This window comes from Brachyistius frenatus, unplaced genomic scaffold, assembly GCF_029030835.1.
Source record: "Brachyistius frenatus isolate BFR_SWC_R1_liver_20210118 unplaced genomic scaffold, ASM2903083v1 Contig_20, whole genome shotgun sequence".
NCBI lineage: Eukaryota > Metazoa > Chordata > Actinopteri > Embiotocidae > Brachyistius > Brachyistius frenatus.
This window is the reverse complement of record NW_027210619.1, coordinates 84866-112500: the sequence shown is the minus strand read 5'-3', so window position 1 is coordinate 112500 and position 27635 is coordinate 84866. Positions and strand designations below refer to the sequence as shown.

At 42.4% G+C, this 27635-nt stretch overlaps 1 protein-coding gene across 6 annotated transcripts in view; it reads left to right on the top strand.

Annotated features, from left to right (window-relative positions):
• Positions 1-27635, top strand: part of grik5 (glutamate receptor, ionotropic, kainate 5) — a 91434-nt gene that overhangs the window by 1853 nt on the left and 61946 nt on the right. For 3 of the 6 annotated variants that reach the window (XM_069695576.1, XM_069695579.1, XM_069695578.1), the window contains exon 3: positions 2680-4704. The gene's annotated coding sequence lies outside the window, so the exon portion shown is untranslated. Of the gene's footprint in view, positions 1-2679; positions 4705-19113; positions 19164-27635 lie in introns of those variants that run through there. The other 3 variants (XM_069695574.1, XM_069695573.1, XM_069695575.1) reach the window with 3 other exon arrangements.

Sequence of the window (27635 nt, the reverse complement as noted above, 5' to 3'; positions counted from 1 at the left end):
ACACACACACACCAGCACCCCATCTTTCCACTCCTTGCTGACATACCTTCTGGACACCAATTCACACCCACCTACATCTTTTCACACCTGCAACACCATAGCATGCTAATGGCGCCAACAAAGGCTGTTCATACCCCCACACACACACACACACACATGCACACGCACACATGCACACACACAGACATGCAAACACACATAGCAGACACTGACCACTAACCTAACCGGTGAGCCAACACATACAGGGTCTGATCCTAAATGGCCCTTGGAGAATATGAGTGTCACAGCAGGGTCATATCTATCTACACAGTAGCATTGATTGGAGCTGATGAACTGCATGGCCACCATTGTAAATGGACCATTATCTGACTGGACTCCAGAAAACAGAAGGGCTCACACAACCCATTTAATGATTTTGTTCTGTTAAAAGAGACAGTACTGTTAAAGCATGAACTGATATTACTTTTTAAAGAAACACACACTCTTCACTTAAATTAAGAAGGGATCCATCACTTAGCTGCAAGCAGTGAGCTTTATAAAAAAGAATACAAAAAAAGAAAAGACTTTCTTATATTCAACAGGTGCAAACTGTTGCATAGTAACAAAGGCAAGACTACCTGTTGGGTGAGACTTGACACTGTGCTGCTATTTTTAGATATATGTAATCTGTTTGACAAAAGGTGATGTGATTTGTTGTCAAATGAAAAAAAATATATCTCAGCAGGCATCCAAGTCTGTCTTCGCTCAACATTAGTTTTACCATCTGTCATCTACATGCGTACCTGTCGTTTGAAGGGATCTACGCATATGTCTTGGCACAATATAAAGAGTTATATAAATGTGGTAATATGCATTGTATAATTTAAAAATGATTCAAAGTATAAACAAGACTTTATCAGTTGTAATTACCCCATTATTTTTTACATACATTAAATGCTGTCAGCATGCCTGTCACGAGTCAATTCTAAACATAAAAGAAGTTCTTTGTACTACTTCCAAATATAAAATATTTTTCTTGAACATGGAAATTTGGGCATGGCAAACTGAGAATATTGCTGCAGACAACAGTGATATATATTGGAACAACACTGCTTTAAAGGTCCCATATTTGGCACTTTTCTGGTATTTTATTTGCAGCCTTGAAATTCACAAGAACATATTTTTCTGGTTTTAAGCATCAAAAATCCTCTGCAGTTTAACGTCTCCATTTTCAAGCTCTGATGTCTGTGTCCTTATGATGCCCTTCTGATTTGCTGGCTCTTTTCTGAGTGACACACGGCCAATTCAGCAGGAGGTTGTCTTTGGTCTTCTAGCTGACCAGACCCGTAATGTAGTGATCGGTTTATGTTTTCTTCGACATAAAAAGTTCGAAAGTGGGCCGCGCTGAGGGCGGGCATGTGACGTCAGCGTGACATCACAAACTTACGGAAGTCCAAAGATGCTGGTCCAACCGGCACAGTAACTAAATATTAGCCGTATGTGTTTCTCTGTGTTTTTGCCATTTCATTATATTCATTTACAGTAGCTTCGAGACCTGTTTTATGATAAAAAAAAAAAAAAAGGAACAGAAAGCAGAATTTATACAAACCCAAATGAAAAGTATGAACTGTAGAGATCAACACATCAGTAGCACGTGTTTCAGTAACTACGGAGGAATAAATCAGGAACGTATAGTTTTATGCAAAATGAGACATACGTTTGTTAAAACTCCAATATTGTTAAAAATTGCCATGTTTTCTGTCTTTACTATAACTGCACAATTAATCTAAACGCGACCCATGTAGCCTAAGTGTAATATATGGTGGCATTAATTAATTTTTTTTCTGTTCATTCGTGGTTCCTCCACTGCGTCACCTGAGTGACGAGTTAACATCACTCAAAGGCAACTGTATTTTTAAGAGTATTACCTACAAATGTTTCCATCTATGGTGCCAAATACAAAATGCTTCTTCTCATTACATCTCACATGGTTTGGTGTCATAATTATCCATTCAGCACGACACAAGAACAAGAACTGTGTAGTTTACTGAGGGCAGCGGGGCATGCGATGGTTCACACAGACCGTGTGTTTTCTACACGGCAAATATTGAATAGTGAGTATTGAATTTCTCCTGTGTTCAAGCTGAAGTTTGAATTTTGAATGAAATGTGACAGCCCTACTCCAGACCAGTGAAGTATGTCCACTTGCTCCTGATCAGTGCTATGAGCCTGAGCTGCAGTCCTCCACCTGCCTCAGGCACATTCACCAGTCAGAGGTCTCTCGCCGTCCTTCTGTGTGCTCCCTCAGATGCGTCTTGTGGAGCATGATGGACAGCTATGTTGGATTTGAAGGAAAAGAGAGCAGAAACGATTGGATGAAAGCAGGAGAGGTGAAGATGCTAAATTGGATAGAGGGGATAATGGAGAGACGTGATGGTGGGAGTGTTTGAAGATGAGCTTGTTGGGTGAGAGTGAAAGGATCAAATCATAGAGTGAGTGAAGAGGAGGAAGGAGCAAACAAGCAGCAAAGTCGACGGAAGAGTGACAAGGACGGAATAGACAGCAGGACGACAAGCAGGGTGGAGTGTGACGAGGAGGAGAATGACATATGCGATAAGGCAGAATGACATAAATGTCACCATGCTAACCTTTCGTGCACTCTCACTCTCTCTTCTACTTTACCTCTTCCTCTCCTTCCAGGGTCTGAAGCCTTGCAGAGATGGACAACAAATGGGCAGCATGGAAGCCAACATCCACCCTCCAGCGACTAGCTTTCCACACCTAACTACCCTCACCATCTCCAGCCATCAGCTCAAACCATCCCAGCGAGGGCTGTGCCGGCAGAGTTGAGGCTGGACAGGCCAGACTGTGATGCCAGGAGCCGTCTACTGGAAGTAGAGATAAGCAGAGGGCGACAGGCCTCAGAGGATTCGACGTATAACAAACCAGTCAGCGTGTTGAGCATACAATTGAGCTTGATGGACTTCATCTAAAATGAAATAGGCTGCAGTGATGCTTGAGCAATGGTATGGAGCTTTTGGACATGTCCGGATTTATCGACCGGATATCCTATCGAGATTACGGCACTTTGGTGCACACCTCGGAACCGGGCCGCTTTTTCCAGATTGGCTTGTGGGCAAAAGCGAGTAATTGAAAATCCCCCCTCGAGAGGCTCTCTGTTCTGATTTGTTGTGGGGGAGGAGGGCTTATTTTTTTTTAAGAGGAACAATTTCAAAAAACCTCCTTTCTTTATCCCACAATTTCCCCTCTTTCTTTTTCACCATCTTTCTCCCACATTGTGGAGAAATACATTATGAAGCAGCACCATTCTTCTTCATCCTCCCTCAGCGACGGAGAGAGAGGAGGGACACAGCGTCCAGAATAGATAACGAGCAAGGAGACTGGCACTGAGGAGTGGAGAAGGAGGAAGATAAGCTGAAAACAGGGAAACAGGTAGAACGAGAAAGAAGCGGAGAAGGCAGGAAAAGAAAAAAAACAGAATTAACTAGGATTGTCCAAAAATCCTTTTGGCAACAGAGAGTCTCTTTGTAATTCGTCTGTGGTGTGTTTGAGGCTGGTTAGCGCAATGGGTAGGGGAGGGTTCAGGATTTGCACCAGGGGGGGGACTTGAGCAGGAGACTAGGATTATGTCCTGTCTGCACCCACCTGGTCTGTATCTCAGTGTTTTGGGGGCAGACTGAAAGATGGCCTGGTAAACAGACAGCTGTACTGAATGACAGACAAGCTCTGAGGCTGGTGAGACAGACAGGCAGGAAGACAGGTACACAGCCGAGGTGTCAGGCAGAGAGCCAGGCAGACATCCAGTGCCGGCACAGTAGACAGCGTGCAATTCATTGTCATTCTGTGCAGCTTGTGAGGGGAAGGCAGAGAGAAGGAAAGAAAGCAGAGAAGAAGAGAGGAAGAAGAGGAGGATCCCTGTGGTTGTACCTTCTGAAGTATCTCACTTCATCTGCAACCAACTCGGTCAGTTCTGTGGCAAGCCCAAGCACTAAAAATCAAGGCGAGGCGGGTGTTACTAGAAAGGAAATACAGGTTGGAGAGAAAGAGAGACGGCCAGAGGTAGAGAGGCAGGCAGAGAAACAGAGGGAGAGAGCAGGTGTCGGAAATCCTCCCCTTCATCTGCTTGTCATTTACTCTTTTATGCTCTCCCGTCGTCTGGTGCCGCGATTGGTTTTCTGATGCCGGTGTTCCTCTGCTTATAGGCCCTCAGCAATCCCCCTGAAAAACAAGAGTTGGGCAGACGGAGGACAGCAGAAAAAAGACAGCAAAAAGGGAACGGTGGAGCCCCTTTTTGATTGACTAGTTTTTCATCCCTTCTTTTTCCAATTTGTCAAGACGGGCTCGTTATGTTTTTTTGCCTTTCTTTCCAAAAGTAAGAGATAGAGAGAAGAAAAACACCAGCCCAATCAATTCTTCATTCTCTTTGTACACAGAACTGAACCTCTCTTTTCATCAATTGTTGATTTTTCTTGCCTTGTTCAATAGGGATTATTTTCTCCAAGTGTAAACACTGGATTCCTCCAGATTCCTTCTGTATGTCTTCATCCACAATGACACAGTGTGAACTCCTCTGACTGGCCCCACGACATCCCCCCCTTTGGCTGAAGTGCTAAAACTCTGTGGTCTCAGATCTCGATGCCTGTGTTGACTCACTACTACAGCGATAATATGGCACAGCGCTTCTGATACCGTCTGATTCATTCTGTAAGTAGGACTCTCTCTCTTTCTATGTGTGTGTACGTATGTCTTCACATGGGCACCGCATGTCATTAGCATGTATTTAGCTCATGTATGCAGAAACACAGATGTGGTCCATCTCTTTGCAGTGTTGGTTTTCTGGTGTCTTCACAGCGGATTTGCTTTCCTGCGCTTCCTCCGCCCCAGGCAATGTGTGTGTATGCGTGTGTGTGTGTGTGTGTGTGTGTGTGTGTGTGTGTGTGTGTGTGTGTGTGTGTGTGTGTGTGTGTGTGTGTGTGTGTGTGTGTCTGCCAAAGAAAGAGATTTTGATCTTACAGCCAAGCTTACAACAGCATCAGAGTGGTGTCAGAATGTGGCGAAGGAGGTGCCTTTTCTTGTGTGTGTGTGTGTGTGCGCGCGCGCGTGCGTGTGTGTGCGTGTGTGTGTGTATGCACGCACGCCTACATTTTGGTCCTGGGGTTAATTTGAACTAATTAATGGAGTATTTTTGCTTTTTAGAGCACTTTTTGGTTCTGTGTCAGTGTACTTGTATTCATTAGGGTGAGAAGGGAAGAGGATGGGGGGCTAAAACTGAAGGGGGTGAACCAGCTAATGAGAACGACTCTGATTCCCTGACTAGTTCTTTGTTGCCTCCATTTCACGTCTAATGCCCTGAGCATTGCACTCTGGCTGCATATCATTTCAGCCTCCTTTTATCTTGCTATTTGTTGCTTGGATGAAACCCTATAGTGAGACCCAGCCTCTGCAATGTCCTGCATATTACTAAGCCCATCTATCTCCATGGACACATCCACATCTTTATACACTCCCACAGTCACCAGGCCCTGCACCGGGAGACGCTCAATCAAGATAGTCCCTTCAAACAGACCAATGAACTGTGAATAACGGCATTACACAAACTCCCAGCTCAGAGTGTTACAGAGACAGAAAGATTGAGGTGGGGTGGGAGGGGATAAGTAAGGAAGGGAAAAACAAGAGAGGGACAGTAAAAAATATTCTGGAAATGGAAGAAGAAGAGCAGAAGGAGGATGAATGAGAGAGGAGACAGCGAGTGTGAGACAGAAAGCAACAGAGAGGAGGACGCAGAGGAGGGAGGGTGAGAAACAGAAGGAAAAGGCTGTCCATGGGTCTAGAGGGGCCGCGAAGCAGGAAAAGACCTCTGCTCCATGGGAGCACTCTGATGGGCTTAGCAAGCCCCCGCTTTGTTCACACTGTTGGTCAGTCTCTCAGAATTAAGATTACTAAATAATACGATTACTGCAGCTGCACGCTGATAACACACTGCTGCCGATCCCCTTTGTCACTGTCAGACAGCCCAGAGAAGAAAAGGAGGAGTGGCATATGATGGCATCAAAGGCATGACTGTACTGACTGCATTACACTATCACAAAGGTCCAAGCTTCACAACATGGCTCCTCTGCTTGCCGCTGAGTCAAAGCAGAAACAGTTGGTGTGATGTTTTATACAACAAGTGGCCAAACACAAAAGGATGCTGAGGAAAAAATACTGCGGTCCTGTAACATAAATTTGAACTCATCTTATCTTTTCTCCACTTGATAATATCAGCTCCAAAAGCTGCTAAAAACAAGCAAACAGGGAACTCTCTGTATATTACCTGATTGCACACATGTAAACATAAACCAAGACTGTCACAGGGAGACATCTGCCCCTTAATGTTTTACACCGCATCCTTTACGTGGGCTATTTGTTTTATGTTTTTATGCTTGACAGCTTTGACACGGATTCCTGCCAAGTTGACCTTGCAGTTTGAAGTGTAATAAAAGCTGAATTCCCAGGCTATATTGCACATCGATGCGTGTTCTTCCTTGTAGCTGATAAATGGTCTCCCACCCCTCGGGAGAAGGGGAAAAACAAGCAGGCAGCAGAAACCGCTGTCCAGCCCTGCTCAGCGGAAGTAAAGTACAACCGTCTGAAAGCCACGGCAGAGTAGTGAGCTAATATCTGGGTTGGGCTGGGCTCAACCCCCCTCCTACGAGATATGAAGTATTTCCTCTCTCCTCTCAGTAGGAGCAACCATTTGCCTGCAGAGCTAAAGATTAGCTTGGAGCAAGAAACAGAAGAGACACATTTAGCAAGTGATGGTGTATTATAAGAGTAACAAATAAAAAAAACTGAAGCTGATGGCACAAAATAAAACCAATGAATGGTGACACACGGCACAAACATGCAGCTTAAAACAGCCCTAAACCAAGTTGGCAACCATTCATTTCAGTTTCTGTTCCTGCGCAGCACATTTGTCATCTAGCGGAGGTCTCGTGTATTTTCTTCAGTGATGTTAAATGAACTTTGACCCTAGGCCCTCCCCCCGCTGTGCCCCATGGTCACAAAACAACTGTGTGACTCACTCACTAAAACCAGTACAGCTCCAGTCAGAAAGCATCCATGTTAGAAAACATGCACTCTGCTCACTAAATCAAGACATGCAGAAACAGAAATATGGAGATGATGCGCCAAATTATCAGTTATGTGTTTGAGTCATTTGGTCTCTCCCCTTTTTAAGTGCTTTTCACATCGGCAGTATGTTGGTACAATCATTTCACTCGACTTGCTCTAAATTGTGTCAGAAATGTTCATGGTTCATAAGATAACCTTTTACACTGAATCGCAGAGCTTCCCGTTGCCCCGGTTTGTACCAGTCAGGTCCTTTCAGATCAGCGATCCGATCCTCCCTCCGGGTTAAATTTTCTAATTGCTGCTTCACAATTTTAATTTCTAATTGTACTTGAGAATATCGTTCCTTGATGATTTTCCACTTGACGTTATTTTTAAGGCAAAGAACACATTTTCCCATTGTTTGCATCATTAATCATCTTACAGTTGTGTGGTGGGAACAGCTGTTCTTTCTTCATCTCTGCTGTAGTGTAGCAGGACAGGCTTCATCACTGTAAAAAAGGCATCCGTTTATAGTGTCATAGCAGGAATAGATAGTTGTCACACTGTTATCAACGCTGAATCAATCATTTGCTCATCATCTTAGGACTGTGATTGGCTACTATCATGCACCGTGATGGCTCGTTTATGCCAGTTCACCCCAGAAGAGTCTCAGACAGCCCCTGCTCCAAAGTGAGACAGACTAATTTGGGATATGGAATCTCCTCAAACACGGAGCACCACTTCAGTTTCTTCTGCCTTCTTTACCAGCGCGAGGCAGTGCAGTCTGCTCTGAACCTTTGATTCCCATTGCCTAATGGAGCCCAAAAAAAATTTCCCTGTTTGCTTAGTTGTTTGTCCAGTCCTGCTGGCTTTAGGCTAGCTGGCCTTGGGGAGAAAAAGATAAGATTGAGTGAGTGAGTGAGTGAGTGAGTGTGTGTGTGTGTGTGTGTGTGTGTGTGTGTGTGTGTGTGTGTGTGTGTGTGTGTGAGGAGGGTGACAAGAAATGGACATTAGGAAACACATGCCCTTTCCATAATGTGCTCCCGGCTGGGCTGTTTGGCTGGCCATAAAGTGAATGCTGCTAATGGTCTCTGAGTTAATGGAATCATTAAGACTGGATTGCAAGAAGATAAAAGCAATGTGTGTATAATGTGTGTAAACTGGGGTAGAAGTGTGATCATTTGTATATGTGTACTGTTACTGTAAGCGCTTTGTGTGTTTCTGGTTATTTAGAGCTGTAGTGCCTATGTGCAGGGCAACACTAAATGCAGCTCTGACGCCCTCCTGCATTAGCATTAGTAGAAAAGGTCAGTATTCTATCAGTGTAATTGTGAGACGGTCACAGGCTCAGGTGATCAGTCTCGACCCGGCTCTAATCAGCCGGCTGGGCGAGGCTCAGAAAGTCGCAGCTATAGTGTTTCACTGCTGGACTGCTGCTGCCTCATGTGAGTGACAAAAGGCTGATAAGCCTGATATGAAGTCATCTCAGGACCTGTCCTCAAAGGAATATGCCAGAGATGGAGAGAAGCATTCTGGGTAGTGTTGCGTGTTGTTTTCATGATGGCATGAGTGCTCATTAAGTCTATGTCATTTTCTGAATTCTTACCAGAGGGCAAGATTATGTCACCACCCGCGTCATGTTTTAAGCCTCAGCTACGGTTGGTCCAGCTCGCCTCATTTACTTGTTGTAGTCAATGAAATGCATCTTGGGAAAGTTTGTTAGCAGGCAGAATTAACCTTAAATCACACAGTGAAATAATTAAGACAAAATAGAAAACTTGTTCTAATTAGGCTGACATAAGTCAGTGAGTTGGCATATGTTCACATTTGTTTTGCGAACTTTGGAAAGTTAAACTTTTATTAACGAATGTACAGTTTTTTCAAACTAAAAATAGAAGTTTATTTCACTACACTGTTTACAAATATTCCACAATAACAAGTGTTTGCCTGCCTCAAGGGTAATAACCATATTCATCTGTCAAATGGTGTCAGTCTGTGTATCAGGAGATGAGAAAATACATTTCTGAGTGAAACAGTGTACCTTTTAATCTAATCAGTTACTAAGCAGGCGAAGCCCGTAGCGCAGAGTCTCAGCGGGGATGTCATACCGCAATCACCGATCAAACCTGTCTGCCGACCCCTGAGGAGGCCTGAGGGGGTCATGCTGCAAAATAAGTGAAGCTGGTTTTACTGTTATTTTTTGGTAGGCGTATGAAGGCTTACTGTAGGAATGACTACTGTGATTAGAGATTGCACTATCAGCAGGCATCACAGTATAAACAATTGCACATTTGTAAATTGTAGTCGACCGGTATGTGTTTATTGTGCCTTTTTGTGAATATGTTTGAAAACCCCATAATTAGACAGTCTGACTACAGAATTTTTTATTATTATTATTATTATTATTATTATAGTACAAGCTGAAGCTCTCTGAGTGCAATCTTGTACTGCTAATCAACTCTTCTACAATTCTATATAACTGCTTTTGTGTGGAAAAATTGTTTGAAAGTCATTCAGGTAACAGCACTGTCATCCTCGGTCTGGTGAGTCTGTTTTACATTTCAACGTTTTCACGGCTGCTCCCGCTGAGCAGCAGTTTGGCTGACACTTTGTTAATGGCACTTATCATCAGATCTGGTGTGACACAGTTTAGCTCTGTAAGATTCAACACGTATCTGTTGTGGACCTGTTTCATATGGTCCTTAAACATGTATGGTACATACTGAAACAAACAAAATGCAGTTAGCCAGTGCAGGTCTAAAACTAGATCTGCCAGAAACGTTTTACATAAAACATTACATTTCAAACAAAGAACTCTCTTCTATCTACAAATACAATCTGTCACAAAAAACATCCCATCTCAAAAACACAACATTTACGAAAAAAGTGTAGGTCTTAAATCATTATATGCTGTATTATGTACAATAAAACACCATAAGGATGTAGTTTTCAGTTTCACCTTAATTACATAACAATTAAAGCCATTTAAAACCTGCCTGTTTCTGTAGCTAATGGCAGTGTACCTGAACATAACACTGAAAGTCTTTTTACGGAAGTTTCTAGTTTCAAGTTTCACTCGTGACTTAAATGGGACAGTATGTTCATAATTTAGGTTTTGTACCAGGCATCGATAGAAACATCTTTGCTTAGACATTATGGGCAATTAAAGCTGAGTGTTGCAAACATCTTTTTTGGAAGATAAAAAAAATATACAAACCATGCAAAACAAAACAAAACAAAACAAAACAAAACAAAACAAAACAAAACAAAACAAAACAAAACAAAACAAAACAAAACAAAACAAAACAAAACAAAACAAATCAAATCAAAACAAAACAAAACAAATCAAAACAAATCAAAAACCCGTAACTCTCATGAATCTAGGCATATCCACAAACATCTTGATTAAAGAGCCAACATGTTCTCAGTTGTTTACCAAAGCTGCACCAACTCGTACTATAATCATGTGAGATTTGTCTGACGTTTTCATCTTAAATGTGAAGTCTACAATCTGGATAATTTTTTTTTAAAAGTCACTTTGTTAGGAAAATATCCCAATTATAAAAGTATATTTCATTGTAGAACTTTTAAAATCACACACCGGAAGGTTTTGGTTTAAACAGCAATATAACATTTTATAAGGATAATAGTTTTCTAATATTATAACATTTCCATCAAATATCCCCCTCAAAAGAATCTTTAAAAGTTAATTTCACCTCCAATGAAGGTTGTCACTATTTGACACATTTATCCTCTCTTGTAGTCCACTGATACTCACTATACTCTCAGCCACTCAGGTTTTCCCATCAGTCATTAACAAGTTTAAGCAGCCCAAACCGTGGCCCATTGATATACATTTATTACACATTAAATGCAAAAGACGTCGATTCTTGCTCTCATTCCTAAAAAACTTAGCTTGAGGCCAAATTTCATCATGACTTCATATTTTGCCCCATTTCTCGGTCTTTCCGCAACACTGGTATTTTGGGATAGTGAGTCAAGAGCCTGTAATCAGCTGCACCAATCAGGAGTATTAACATGCGAGTCAGTTCCAGCTCAGCTGCTTCTGTCAAATGGTGATGCGGCAGTTGATCATGGGATACTGCCTGATTTTTAAACTGCTACATATTTAATTGACTCAATGAAACATAATACTCCAAATGGGCTCACATTATGTCATTATAGCTGAATTAAAAAATATTTTTTTTTTTATAACAGATGTGATTAATTAACTCATTTGTGGTTTTATGCACTTTAGATTTCCTCAAACGTGCGGTGGGTCTAGAAAATATGGCACTATTTTTTTCCCGCTGAGTCCTAAACTTTGCTGCAATGACGACCCCAAGCTGTTACCCACTGTTGCAACCACATACACAGAAGTGTCATTAAATAGCAGAATATTATCTGCGTCATTGCCTTTTTGAGGCATAACTTTCAAATTAGCTGGGATGTAAAATGGTAACCGGTGAATAATGTAAGTTAACACACCGAGGGAAGGAAGTGTTGACTATAATTAAGCTCACATGGAGGTGTACGTGACATAAAGAAAAAAAATGCTTCGCTATGGAAAAGGAACTCTTTACACTCTTGACACCTTTCCAGAGGCAATAGCCTTCTACTTCGCTTAAGCTAACAATTGCAGCACATCATCCAAAAGGCTCAGTTACAATGAAAAACAATTTTGTCTCTGGCTCATATGATACTTGATGTAATCTACAGAGTTGTCGACCAGTTTGTTTCCAAGTCCTCCTGAGCTATTCACCTGTTCAGGAATTAAAGTCTAACGCTCAAGTAATGGAGCAAGTACTCTCCTGTATATCACTGCAGTGAAAAAAACCAACAACAACAACATTTGAATACAGAGGATTGACAAGGTTTAGGTGTTTTTGAGCTTAAAGGACCACTGTGTGGGATTTAGAGCAATCTACTGGCAGGAATGAAATATAATATTCATTGTGTTTTCATTCATTGATAAATACCTGAGGCTAAGAATCACTTTGTTTTTTTTCACTTTAGAATGACCCCTTCATATCCACATAGGGAGCGGTTCCTCTTCCACAGAGCCTATGTTCCTCAAGTAGCCCAGAATGAACACAGCAAACACCAGGTGTGATTCCATCCATCTGTTTCTATACAATTACAATTTGCACATACAAAAAAAAAAATCTCAAGTGGAAACACTGAAAAATTCCCCCAAAAGTCTCAAAACACAACGATTTTGTATGTTTGAGGGAGGTGACAAAGTTGGTGTATCGATAAAAGGTAAATGTGATTCAATGCAATGAAAACCGATTACATTACTAATAAATTATGACTTACAGTAATAAAAAAGACTTTACTCACTCACATTTATGCTCCACTGGAACTATAATATTAGTTGTTCACGTCTCCATTTCCATTGCCCAGTGTGTGCTGTCACCAAGCTTTCATCACAATTTTCTGATGTTGTTTTTCTTCTCTTGAGATTTGACTGACGCTCCTTTAATGACATCATCTCTTTGTGCCCTCTTCCTCTGATGTGGTATGATTGCACCTGACTGGAAAATTAGCATCACATACTGCTGAGCTCGATGAACCAATTGCTAATATTACTATTACAGTCGTAGATGGAAACTTGCATAAATTCCCTTTATTTTTTTTTTATTTTTTTTTTTACAGATTTCATGATAATTCGGATACAATTTGTTAGACATTTGGATAGAAACCCGACTACTGCTCGAGATGGAGTTTTTCTTGAGTTTCACAGAAAGGGGAAGCGAGGTGAGGTGAGGGGTGTTCTGTTAATTGTGTTGTGCAACCTCACTGCTAGGTGCCACTAAATCCTACACACCGCTCCATCAAGCATATTGTATTTTGATAATACATAAGCATTGGTTTATTGGTGCACGTGCACCATCTTTTTACGTACCATGCTTCTACGTGCAGTATGAATGCTGTGTAGGTGTTGTTTACGTAGGTGTTAAGATGAGTGATCTGGTGATATGAGCGCCGCATTGTGCTGCCTGTGTGCGTTTATGATTCCTCTGAATTCAAGGCACGATGAAAGCTTACTATGAAGGGTTTCCATCGGTGGGTTCTGCCAATGTCACGGTTAGCGTTGGTGTGTGGTAGATGCCAGAATCAATGTACTTCTCACAAGTAGAGCTGTGGTCATGCTTAGAGGCACAAAGGATCCCAGACTGCTCATGAGACAGTCTTTGATCCAAAGTAAAACAGGCTGAGAGAGCACACACACTCAAATGATCCACCGCAGAAAAAACAGCCTATTAGTACCTGCAGTCAGCCTCAGCTCAGCTGTTTGCAGGTCAGTAGCAGGAAATAGCATAAGAAAGTCAGCGAGATAACCTGGGACACAACATATTGTGTGTTTCACTTAAAAGCTGCCTGGTTCAAGCTGTTAAACACTGGGTATTAGTGAGGAAATTGGGGATTAAGAATAGATTGTAGGTCTTAAATACCAGGTGCTACGTACTTTAAATTGATTCTGAGTGATCTAAACCTGCAATAACTGATTGTTTTGGCCACTTGGGAGCAGCGGAAACAAACTCCAAACAAACACATTTGTTATCTTTTGAAGTTAATTTGGCAGTCTAGAAAACAGCAACATGTTTAAACAGCATATAGTGAGCAAAATTCCTTCAGAATCATGTTTCTGGCCACCTGACGAATATGTCCAACATTTATCTCGTTTTACTTTTTTGTTTGTTTTTGGCCTTCATTCATTCCTAAGGGAGATATGTGTCTCCTTAGCTGCCAAATGATCCATTCTGCCACCAGTTAACAAGGGGCCATCAGTTTCTTGGTGCTGAGCAGGTAGTGTCCAGGTTTTTGTGCAGAAAACAGCTTCCTGCTGTGTGTGAAAGCAACATTGATGAGAGAGGCGAGAATGAGAACAGTAAAGCTGACACAACAAGCTGAATGGAGCTAAAATGCTCCTTAGGCCAGAGTTGGGTGGTAATTGTCAACTACGAGTGTCCCTCTCAGATTACACGTTTTTTTCAACCATTACTTATGTAAAATATTACCTCTAATGCTGCTGTTAAGATTAATATCCATAATGTATCATAACACAAGATGTGGGGGTTAAATCGGATTCACGATCCCAGTTATTTCTCATTGAGATTAAATATACTGTATCTCATCTTGCTAATTCGCAGTTATATATTGTTTGCCCAGCAATGAGTCCTGTTAATGTCATAAGGGGGGGGGGGGGGGGGGGGGGGGGGGGGGGGGGGGGGGGGGGGGGGGGGGGGGGGGGGGGGGGGGGGGGGGGGGGGGGGGGGGGGGGGGGCACCACACACACACACACACACACACACACACACACACACACACACACCCCCCCCCCCCCCCCCCCCCCCCCCCCCCCCCCCCCCCCCCCCCCCCCCCCCCCCCCCCCCCCCCCCCCCCCACACACACACACACACACACACACACACACAGACATTTGGTCCACTCTGAGAAATGAGGAGAAAACATGCAGCCTTCATTTGCACTGCCTGAATAATGGTGTAAGCTCAACCTCCTGATATCACCATTTTCCAATTTTGCCATCAGTCTAAATGGGACATAATCAGTTGCTTGCAGTTGGACTTGCCAGTGATATTCTGTCAATGATAATAACAACAGTGTTTCATAAGGGGATAACATGCCTTATTGCTCAATAGATTTACATACAGCAAGTAATCGTTGGGACCGCAGGCTATCTGTGACCGATGGTGCGTGTCAGCACTGTACATGCAGCCTTTGTTTTCATTTGGCAATCAGGCCTGACGGGCCATGCTGCTGCACAGATCAATGTACCATTTTGGATGACTGTAGTGTGTGTGTGTGTGTGTGTGTGTGTGTGTGTGTGTGTGTGTGTGTGTGTGTGTGTGTGTGTGTGTGTGTGTGTGTGTGTGTGTGTGTGTGTGTGTGTGTGTGTGTGTGTGCGTGCGTGCGTGCGTCTAATTCATCTAAATGCTTACCTCTGGGCCATCATCTTTGCTGCCTCCATGTATCCATCTCACTCAGTGTGTTGCTGCCGAGCAGAGACAACATGGGGTTCCTTTCGAGGGAGACCACACCATTACAACCTGATTTGCGCTTCCACAGTGGCTTTCATATTAAAACCCTGGCGTACAATAACCTATTTTAAGAGAAAACCCAAATTCAAAATTATGTTAATAAAGGGAAGTGTGTGTGTACAACTGTATCCTCTGAGGCTCTTCTTTAGCGAGGGGATGTTGGAGGCAGGGCGGAGGGGGGGAGGGGGTGTGGGGTAGAGAAAATAGGAAGTGATAGCTCAGCAGAAAGGTGTAAAGTCCTCCGGTGGCTAGCTAATCTGCCAGGCTTAGGACGGCTGGTTTTCTCCATGCCCTCATTGAGGAAGGAGGAAGCTCTATCGGGCTCACCTTTAAAGCTGCCTGCGTAAAAGCCGCAGGGGGGAAACCCAAACACATCGATTAGCTGTCACGAGGGGAGGGGAGGGGGGGTGGGTCTCTGACTCTCTGCCTCCACCTACTCCAGCTCAGGACACTCCTTTCTCACGGGAACACACGTGTACGCCAGAGAGAAGATTGAGGATGAAAGGGACGCAGTTAAAAAACTGAAGTGGAAGAAGAAAAACCAGGAAGGTGTGTTGAGCGGGAACAATCGACAAAAAGAAAGACAGGAATCAAACAAACAGGCGAGCGTAGAACAGCCGTGTTTTGTTTTGCTCTGATCATAAGCCAAAATCTGGGAGTAGGCGTGCGCACAGGAGAGCTGGTGTGTGCCTGTGTGTATGTGAGCGTGCATGCACGGCAGCTGCTGAGTTGCTGTGTTTATCTGTGTGAAAGCTTTACGGTAAATAAAGCTTGAGTCCTGGCAGGGAGACAGGTGCAGCAGGCTGGGCCAAAGGAGAGCTACTGTAACTCAGGAAGGAAGAGAGAGAGAGAGAGAGAGAGAGAGGGAGAGAAGAGGAAAGCAACTCTTTTGAAAGTGCCAACCGGACAATCTTTTGAAGTGGCCCATATTGGCATAACATGAATAAACATGAGCAATGTCTGCTTTCGAGCAAAGCAAGGCTGAAGGTGTGAGGCTCATTAGAGAGCAAGGGGCCGCGTTGATAGAAGAACTGCGGCCGTGATCTTTTACGGCATCGAAAAGCTCATTTCTCTGGTCGTATTTCTCACTTTAACCCTCGTGTTCTTCCAATCGTGCACGCACCGACGTGAAGGAATGAAATCACTAATTAAAAACGTGGACGTGAAAACACCAGAGATCATCTGCATTATCTATTCATTGCTCAGGATTTCAAAATTACCTACCAATTATATTGTCAACCAGCTAATGACACCATTTTGTCTGCACACGTATTAAGAAAACCATTATAATAATCTGTAGTGTTTCACTGTAACGCCGTTTTGTTGGGATGAGTTTCACTTCTTTCAGTTGCCGCAAACAAACCGACGATAACATCTATTATTGCTGATAACAAATTACATAACTCTTCCAGCACTTCCACTGCAATTCATAACTCATCTATGGACACTTAATATTAACCCAGTGCTCCCCCAAGGCGTAGCATATGAACCAACACCTTATAAGTCCACGCAGCCCGTTGCAGCGCTGCTGTGATTAGAAACCCTGTCTGGTGAACTGCTAATACACTCGCCAGAGTTTGATAGCCTCCAGTACGGCAGGCTGCTGGTTATGAATAACCTTTGCGTAAACGACCCTCCCCCATAACACTGAGGGTGAAACACATATTCCACTGCCTCTCCATCAGTGTTTAAGGCTGTGCTCTTTTAGTGGTTTTTTTTTTTTTTTTTTCCCCCCCCAGAGCTAACTGAATACATGTCAAAGCATAGAGTTCATCTGAAAGCATTAGAGGAATCAGTAACAGCTCTTAAGTCTTTCTGAGGCGGATCGGGGTGGAGATTAAGCAACATTGGTTAAAGGGAGACGGGAGGGGAAATGTGTTTTGGTCTTATAGGCATCTGACAGCTCCTCTATAATAGTGAGCTAATCCGTTTTACACAGTGTGTGTCTGTCTTCCTTCCCGACACACACGTCCCGACGTGCGCTCGGAAGCGTGCACGCAAACACAAACTACACACTCCTGTTCGCGTTCTTGGCTGAACTGATAAATGGCCTTTGAACTGTGCTCATTTCTTGACTTGTCACATCGGTCCGACTCGACATCTGTCAAAACTGCTCAGACCACTGTAGCTGAATAAATGTCTTCGTACCGAGACCCCTTCCAGGAAGCGTTACTCCCAGTCATGCTAGCGGCTAAGCGGCCAAAGCAAAGCATCCAGCCATTCCTGGCGCAGCACTGAGCGCTACTTAAGACACCAAATTGACTCATTATAAGTGCTAATGACAGGTGTCCCTTCGTGTTTGTTTTATGGTATGAAAACGCTGCCAAATGCCTGCCGACACCGGCATCAAACGCTGCGCTGTGAAAATATTCTGTAGGATGAGGCGCCTTATCTGTTACTGAGCACTCATTAAAAATGAATTGATATCTGACATTTGGTATCCATTGTTGGATCACTTCAATGACATTGATGTGGCAGACTCAATTTAGCCAGTTAGGCTACGTGAGACTAAGAAGCCATTCTGTCCTCTCCATCATTATCTCGCTCATCGCGCTCTGTGATTGCGCCGACCAATTAAAACAAATTAACCTCCCGTCCAGTTCACCCATCCGCCGCCAAATTGTTGTGTCATTTATAGAGCATTACGGCTGCCCAAGCTTTGTTGTTTTGTTCCAGTCTCTCAGGGGCTGTCGAAAGTAATAATTGTGTTTCTTGCTGTGTGATAATGCGGTGCTCGCTGTTCCTTTTGGGTCTGTATTGAAATCTCGATCCTGTCCCTCCACAGTGGCTATCTCCCTCTGTATCTGAAGAACTGATGGTATCTCTCCCCCCCCCCCCCCGTGAATTTCCTACTCTCTAGCTGAATTATCCATTTTCCCCCTCTTGCTCAACTTTCAATAATTCCTCTCTGGCTCTTCTATCTTCCCCCCTGATCTATCGCTCGCCACCACATTTCCTCCATGTTGCTCCCTCTGTTTTACTCTCCCCTCATCTCTCTCCTTTGTCATAATTCTGTTTGCCTCTTATCTGTCCACCTCAATCACTCTTTTCTGTCTCACTTCATCCTAACTTGGTATCCTAAAGGCGCTTTGCGTGTCTCCAGCCAGGAAGCATCAGAGTGTAACCTGCTAAATTGGAATGTTATGGTGAGGCAACACACACGCATGAGAAACTCTTGAGTTAATGGACAATTTACCTCACCTCATTGTTATGGCCTTTACATTCATTAAGTCCCCCGTCTGCTGTCTCCTCTGCCTCTCTTTATCTTTCTCCCACTCACTCTTTTATTCCTGCATGGTCTCCTATCTGTCTCTGCCCTGCTTGCAGAGGGAGGAACCCCTCCAGCGCACCCAAGAAATGTCTGCGCTTTATTTTTAATCTATCTTTAATTTTGTGGAATTTCGTTTAGCAGGTGAATTCTACACTTTATAAATTCGAAAAAAAAAAAAATAAATAAGCAGTGCATAAATAAAACAAACCTGAGTTTTTAGATTAACACAACGCCAAGCCAAGCCAAGTGATCTGATTCAGTCAATGGGCGCATTGAACCCTTGACCTGACTTTTACTTCCTGTTATCCGGAGCGCATGTTTTGGTAATTTATAACATGATCATCCAAATGGATCCATAGACGTCCAGGTGTGGAGACTGAGTGGGGCTTATGCAGGTGATGTTAAAAGCTCTCGTGAAGGCGTAGACAAAAGGCTTGACACGGATCAAGAGACACGAGGGAGGAGACCTGCCCACGTTTGCTACACATGAGTTTAGCAATCATCCCCAGGAGGGCAGAGCACAGGCTGGTTGGATCAATATGCACAGCGAGAGAACACGGCGTATCCAAAGACTCAGCGCGGGTTTTTTTTTTCTCTTCCCCCCCCCCAGTTGTCTCGAACCTGTTGGCTTTAGACACTTGAGAAAACACGGGGCCCGGACGGCGACACAATGATGCGTCAATTCTCAACCACCACGTAGGCTACGCGTTGTGTTGTTATGAAGATGTCTCATGGTAAGTGCATGATTTCTCCCTTCTGTGGCCGATTGTCAATGTAACGCATTTGGTGGTTGAAGGCACAATTTCGGACTCCTTACAGTTTCTCTCTGTGATGCTCGTTCATTTAACAAGACAGGAGACTATCTATTAGGAGACCGTCTATTTATTAGTCCAAGTGTTGGTAACTGGCAGATCTGAAGCTGAAGCGCACGCACGCACACACACACACACACACACACACACACACACACACACACACACACACACACACACACACACACACGAGTCTGTCACCTGCTGCTTGTGGAGCTCCTGTCCGCAGCATTAGGCTACTGTGTGAAATTTATATTTTCAAAGGTGTGTATACAGGCGGGCTTGTGAAGCTTACATCCACATCACTCAAGCTGAACCTCTCACTTTGTGCTTAACACAGAGTGACACTAACTGCGGCGGAGCGGCCGGGTCCTGCGCATGTGCGTGTGTCAGAGGTGTCGCGGTCAATGAAACTGTGGTGACCGCAGGTGTTATACCGAACAGCATGCACCTCAGAACACAGCTGCAGGGAAAGCTACCTGGCATGGTGATTTGGAAAAACTTGCTGTTTAGAAACGATGTTATGTTCTTTGTCATGTTCGACAATGATGAAATGTTGTGAAGTCTATTTGAAACACAAGAGCCATAACTGTTTTATTAGACGTCGTAAGCCTATTAGTCACATTCCTTGATACCATTGGTCTGAAATTTACAGAGTTCCCCTGATTACTATCAATGTTGATATTATAAAAAAAAGTATATTCATATTTTTACAAGGCCTATTATATTTTTGTTAATATGATTGTAAGCATAACTTAGAATTCTAGATTATTATAAAGATGTTTTCAAATGCAGACAAATTAATGTGGGGTGTCAAAGTTGATCACATGCAATATGTGCAGATAAAACCCTTCGATTCCTATCAAACTATGATTTGAAGCGTCTTTACTTAATGTTACGGGGCGCTTGCATTATTCTGCCGAGCAGTGCATCCTCTTATTCTTTCAGCTCAGGCTCATTATAAAATGTATGAAATTCACACTGTCGAGATAAAATGGCCCAAAGTGTGTGCTCATTAAACCATTTGAATCACAGATCTTCCGAAATTAAGTTACTGTGTGCATGCATTATTCGTCAGAGGCGTATCTCATGAGATGCATGAAATTCTCATCGGGCAGGCAGAACTCATCATAACACTGGCACGTTAATGGGAACCCAGAACCTTGAGAGCCCCTTCACTGAGAAGCCGAGCAACCCCACAGCCCACCTGTCTTCTTCCTGTAAGCCTGCGTGTTCCTCTGCATCGTGTCCTTCCTGCTATACGTTTCCTGGGTCTCTGGTGTCTTGCCTTTTCTCTCATCTGCTCTCCTCTCTATGCCCCCCCTCCGGCTTGAGCTATCCAGTCTGGTTCCTCCAGCCCCCTGGAGCAAATGGTAAAATAATGGTAACAGCTAGCCATAAATCAACCCAATTGAAAAACATCACCATTACAGTCTCCTTCTCTTTCCCTCCCTCATCTGCTTTTTTTCTGTGCCCTTCACCTTTGTTCCAGGAGGGAACGAGGGAGGGCAAGACGAGTATTAGCCAGTGTTGTGGGGGGAAAACAGAGGCTTCCATAGAAAAAGTCACCGATAATGACAATGTGTGTTACTGCACACTTGTGTGTATTTCTTCCTGTGTGTTTGTTTGTGTATTTGTCGCTCTCAGAGAATGAGATCCAGTCTTTAAGCTCTAACTGGTATGTGGATGCTATGTGCTCTATCCTGACCCGAAGCTTAGAGAGGAAGGCTCATGCGGAAGGAAGAATATCCTCGTGTCAGCACATCCTGAATCCGTTGTGTGTGCATATGTGTGTGCATATGTGTGTGTATATGCGTGTGTGTATATGCACGTATGACCATGCATGTATTGCAGGCTTAAGGGAGAAGAAGAGGAAAATGTGTCACCGTGAGACAAATAGTGCAAAATAAAAGGAGTGATGGTGAAAGATAAACACTGGCAGAGTGCATGATGGGAGTAAACATTTTTTTTTTTTTTTTTTAGCAGCAATGGGTGTTGAGTGAAGCGTTGTGTGTGACGATGCACAGACATACCGTACATACTGGAGACAGACAAATTGTATCTTAATACATAGAAGATAATGGCATCGGTGGTCATATCCATGCGGACACTTATTCACTTACAGCAGCTAACAGCAGACAACGCTGCGTTATTCAGGCTTTATTGGACCAATAATAGCCAGCCTCAGACACAGACCTGTCTGGGTTTGGTTGCTGTGGTGATGCTTGCCAAAGTACATCACAGAGAGCTGTAATGTGGGAAGGATTTCAATCCTTTCGTTAAATAAAAGTCAAATGTATTCCAAACAAATGTCCTGCATTTTATAATTCACATTTTCTCGCCGGCTTCTGGTGATATGTTGCAATTCAGATGGGTTTTAAGATATTCGTCTCTAATATTACTGCTGCACCCCAATAAACAAAAGGGGAACTGAATCTCATATTTATTTTGGATGAACCTCAGAAATAGTCCCTGCTTATGTGACTTATATCAGTTGTAATTGTGGTGAACTGTCACTGTAATTCAAAATACAGACGTATTATCATCAAAATGTATCAGTTACATCATTTACATAGTTTCATCTATAAAATTGAAGATTTGTTAAATAATGGTTTGCTCTTCATGAAAACTGTAATCTGAAAAGTAACAGGTATCTCCAAGCGTTAATTAAATATGTTGTAGTAAAAAGCACAATGAACCAAAAATAATGAAATGGCAGAAAGAAGTGCACCTCACACAAACTCACTCAAAAAGTCTTGATGCATACACTGTATGTTTGCGCTCACAACTTGCGCAGACTTGACTGAACCACACGTGCCATGGTGACACGTCTTGACAGTAACACACCCGTCCACGCATCCTTACAGACTCGCAGCGCAAAGGCCACGCTGCACGGAGGTGCTGACGGCTGTCATGTTAATATGCCGGGGAGGCTGGGGGATGGGTTTGTTACCAGCAGGATGAGTTGGAGGAGTAGAGTAGATGATGGAGGATTGTAATGTGAGGAGAAACGGAAAACTTTTATTCTTAAATCTTTTATCTGGACTTTTTTTTTTTTTTTTTTTTTTTTTTTTAAAGTGACTCATGCAGAATGATTAAGTGCGAAAAGTATGTCAGACAAAAACCTTCATATGTTCACAGGAAAGCAGAGCTGGCAAATTATTCAGTTTGGCTCTCCATAAAGTAAAGTTCTGTTCCAAGGACTCTATGTTAATTGCTCTGAGATTACTTGTTGTGATTTGATGCTATATAAACAAAATTGAATTGAAATACTGTTCATTAGCCCTATTGTAAAGTGTCAGGGAGGTTTTCCTCCTGTTAAAGGGGAGTTTTTTTTCCTCTCAGCTGTTGCTAATGTCGGAATTGTTGGTTTCCTCACTATAATGTTGTAGTTTTGTTGTAAGGATTCTCTGTTAAGAACCCTGAGATGAACCCTTTTGTTGTGATTTGGCACTATATAAATCCAATTGAATTGAAATACTGTTTATTGTAAGCTGTAAGGGAGGTTTTCCTATTGTTAAAGAGGATTTGTTTCCTTCGAGCTGTTGCTCATGTGGGAATTGTTGAATTGTTGGGTTCCTTTCTCCAATGTTGGAAGGGTCTGATGTAAGCACTTTACTATGTTAAGTGCCCCAAGTTGTTGTGATTTGGTGCTATATAGATAAAGCCCGTCGTACTAACTACCTATAACAGCAATACTAAGAGGCGAGGAAAAGCATTTAAAGAAATGAACTCTCAGCAGTTTTTTGGGGCAGTATACTGCTTGCAAACATAAAAATGTGCTACTAATTTAAAAACATTTTTTTTAATATACTTTTCATACTGATATGTGGTAACCCCGGCCATTTGCGTCATTTCCTTTATATAACACAGTAGCTACAAAAGACTGCCTACTTGAGTCACTGATAGTCCAGCAAAGAGTTTGTTTTGAGCTTTTTCTGTTTCCACTCTAATTATAGCAAATATCAGGAAAAGACAGGACAGAGGTCCAGAAGCAGAGAGAGAAAGCAGAGGGAGGGAAGAAAAGACATTGGTAAACTAAAAATGATTATAATAAGTATGGGCTTGAGATCCTCTGTCTACCAGCTACACTGTACACAGTAGGTGCATGCAATCACCCCTTCTTTGATGTATGACTGTGATCCTCTTACACAATAACAAACATCTCAGACTGGACAAGGTAAATTGATCTCAGGATGAATAAACATTAATCTGTGTGAAGAATGAATGTAAGGATTCTGCTGCCTCATCTCAGTTTGATAACAGCAGTGATAATAACATATAATCCTAATAGGAACTTTAATTGTAATTTTGAGTCAAATGCTCACAGCTGAATGTGGTTCATTGAGTCATATTTTAGCAAGATGAGGACTTTCTTATTTGAAGCACCAACCATCCTCCCCTTTTCTAATTTAACTTCCCACACTGTATGCCGTCCCACCGCCTTTATTGTTATTTCCAAGGCCATGTAGCACATTAAACAATATTATACCGTGCTGCGACATCAAAAGTTTAAAGTAATATTTAGCAGCTCTCTTCTGCTTTTTTTAATTTTTTTTTTATTGGATTTAGGAAAGTATACACTCCAACAACTCCAGCCAAACATAATGCCCAAGATAGCATTATGTTTGCCAAACTCATCGGTTAGTCTTCATCCTCAAAGTCTGTTTTCTTGTCAAAAGGAAGATTGGAACAATAAATCTTAAATCCAAGCATGTGTTTCTTTTCTTTTCCAAAAAGGGTTTATGCAATCTTAACATTTTTCTTTTTCATTATTCACAGTAACAGCAGGACTTACTCGCTCTTCACTGTTCATTTACCACCTCTTATGGACAGCTTTTAGACATGTTTTAACCATTACTTTGGCCATTACTGGACTTCAAACATGAGGATATTGGTTTGATCATGAAAGATCTTCTGACAATAAGAAGCACAAATGTAAACCATCTCTTCCTGACATTTGACAAGGGTTTTATTTCAAGGTTTTGTTTCACATTTGTGAAGAACTGTTTATTTCATGTGATTTTCCATTCATATCATATCAATATCTAGGAAATATTGTTACTGAAATGGGGACATTGATTTTAGCCATATAGCCCTTATATTCAATGATCAGCTCAAGGTCGAGATTTATTACCACAAAATGAATGAACAGAGATCTCTTCTATGTAGAAGCTCTCCTATGTAAATGAAGGTCGATGCTGAGTGGTTGATGAGATGAAGAGGGGGAAGAGAGCGAGAGAGACCGAGAACACAAGAGGGGAAGTTGTTGATGGGATGAGGATGCAAGGTGAGGAGGAAGGCTGGGAAAAGGATGGAGGCATTGTTAGAAGGAAGAGAAGGAGAGGGATTTGTCCTCCATCGAGAAGGAGTGTGGTCCTCGCTGGCCCCTGCGGCACTGTCTTCCCAATCTCCATCCCTTAATCAAGAAGAAGAACAAAGATATGCATGTTATTAAAAATCAGGCCCGTCAAAGGAAGCAGGGGAGAGAGGGAGAGAAATAAATAAATAATGGCATAGTAGAGTATAAATATAGTGATATCCTCGAGGCATGCTCTATCTCTCCCTCTTTTTTCCTTGGCCATAAAGAAATTCTTCTGTCTTTCTCCTCTCTCTTTTAAATAAAAATGAAATGGTGTTGATTTTCATTGTCTGCCTTCATTCTCCTCGTTCCATCTCTATTTTAGCACCGACTGCACATCTCTCTTTTTTCTTTTATCCTCGCATTTTATGCTTCTGCTCGGCGACTGTCTTTTTCTCACTGGCTTATTAATCTGTTCTCATTCCCTGCCTCTCACCTATTCTTCATTTTTGTCTTGCACTCCTCCATCCCGTCCTCTTAACAGATCCTTATTTTGTGTGATGTCAAACTAATCACTAGCCACTGTTTCTCGCTGTGCCTCTCCCCCTCTCTGTCCGTTTGGTATGAAAGTGGTTATAGTGGATGGCGCATTAGGTGGTTTGTGTTTTATACGTGTGTGTGTGTGTGTGTGTGTGTGTGTGTGTGTGTGTGTGTGTGTGTGTGTGTGTGTGTGTGTGTGTGTGTGTGTGTGTGTGTGTGTGTGTGTGTGTGTGTGTGTGTGTGTGTGTGTGTGAGAGAGATGATGATGATGATGACTGTGGAGAGACAGGTGAAAGGTGAGGGAAGGTGCTCGGCTGCAGACGGAGACTTCAGTGTGTCATCTCTTATCAGCTGTATTTAACACCGGATGTGTTACCCCAGCGCAATTTGTGGCTCAGTATTAAATTATACAATGTTAACAGCCCAGGACAATTACAGAGCTGCAGTCAGATATTCCACTGTCACTGAGGACACGGGCACTATTAATTACATGTCACATGTTTGGATTTAGTCAGACTTTAATATTTAAGGGCTTTAACAGAGATCTATTTGTCTGGTACTAGAGAAACAAGACTAAAGCTGTGTCCTGTTTCAGGCCTATTCAACTCCTGGCCCGTGGGCCTTTAAACGGCCCTTTTGAATTTACAGACAGAATAGCACGGGGGCAGAGAGAATGAGGAAACCCTGGTGTCCGTTAGCTGTGATTCATTACAAAAGAATAACATCTGCTCTGCACTTGCTTTTTGCTCAGTGACCTGTTGTGGTCTGGACTGGTGGGCCACAGAGAAACTCACGTCAGCTAGGCTAACAGCTAAGACTATCCCCAAATAATCGACGCGTCAGCTGACTTTTAGTTAAAGGAATCGATTAGTAGTACCTGAGATACTTCGGTAAAATAACTTTGCTAAAGATTCAGTGTTCTTGCTGGTTGTTCTGGCACATTCAGACTCATTGACCCTGTAGCTGTTAGCATTGTCATTTATAGTGCACTTGTTTTATTTGAAAAGCTCATTATTACGGTGTTGTATTTCTCTGTAATGTAGCACACTGTTAACAAGGTTATTTATTTTTCAGCCCTGGAACTTAAATCAAATTATATGTTCAAATAATTAAATTGATCCCATAAACGTGCTACGGCGAGTTGATTATCGGCTTGCTCTAACGACTATGATTCGACTAGGACAGTCGTTAGTTGTGGGCAGCCCTACTAACAACAATCTAACAAAATGTTGTTCTTGAAGCTAAAGAGACGTAAAGTTAATTGTGAAAATCACTGAGTAAATGGACTGACAGGTATTTGATTACTTTGCCATTTTCAATGAGTCATCAACCAGTGGACTAGCTTCTGTCTGGAATTGATTATGATGAATTCATTAAAGTGAAAGAAAAGAGATGCATGTGACTAGTTTAATCCATGTAGTAATATATCTATAAACCTTATACTGCAGGAGTTATTTGTAGTCAATTAATTGATAAAGTATCCTGTTTGGCCCACTCGGTGTTTAAGTTGAATAGCCCTGCGTTATTCAAGATAAAATGCTGTTTCTCAGCTGGTTCAGTTTGCAGTGTTTTCACACTGGTGGAGTAACAAAATTAAGAATATTCAGGAGAATCAAAATGCAGACTTCACACATCATGTTTGTGCTTTTGATGTTTTCTATTCCCACAGTGAAGTTGACAAAAGAAAGAGGAGTTACTCATGTATTGCCTCATCTCCTGTTGGTACAAAAATGTGAAGTTTGTTGATTTCTCATTTGAGGTCAAAAATGTTTCCCAACATTTATCTCTGAGATAGTTTGGTGTCAACAGTAAATGTTCAGCAACACTTTTGTGTTTACTCTGTTTTTCTTTCAGGTTGAGAAAAAACAAAGTTTACTGACAGGACAATAGTGCATTTTTGAAATGCTCACTCCAGGAGTGAAAGCCGCGGCCTGCTGCACTCATTCACTTAATTTCTGAATCCCAACAAATCATAAAAGATAATGTTTACTGAATACACATTCCTGCGGCTGGTTGGGTTCAAAAACTTTGTGATAACTATCTTTGTGAAGCCTGTATTGTTCTGTTAAGTCTATGTCAAAAGGGTTTGTTTGTAGTCTGTAGCTGTTTCAGGGCTGTTGTGTTTGATTGCATTATCCTCCACGGGTGTTCATGTTGTTGCATGGACCCATGCATTTGGTATAATCCAAGTCTGAATCAGTCATGTACCAACACTTCACCCTCTCTTCTCTATTGTTATAAAAAAATATACCTATACAGAGAGGTTGTTGACCACTTTGACCTTCTCCTTTCTCCTGTTTTCATTTATGATTTTAAAGTGATTCTACATCACTATTTGTTCTCTGAAAGCACATAAACTGTGTGCTCTCTCTCTCTCCCGCTTCCCTGTTTAGTTCTTACTCTCTCTCTCTCTTCCTATTACACTCTCACACACAAAGAGTCAAATAAAATCATACCAGCCTGACACAAACCATTTATTCTAATACATAAACAATCTACCAAATGCTGCCCAATTTCTCAGGATTTCCAGCAGGATTCATAATTTTCCCTCT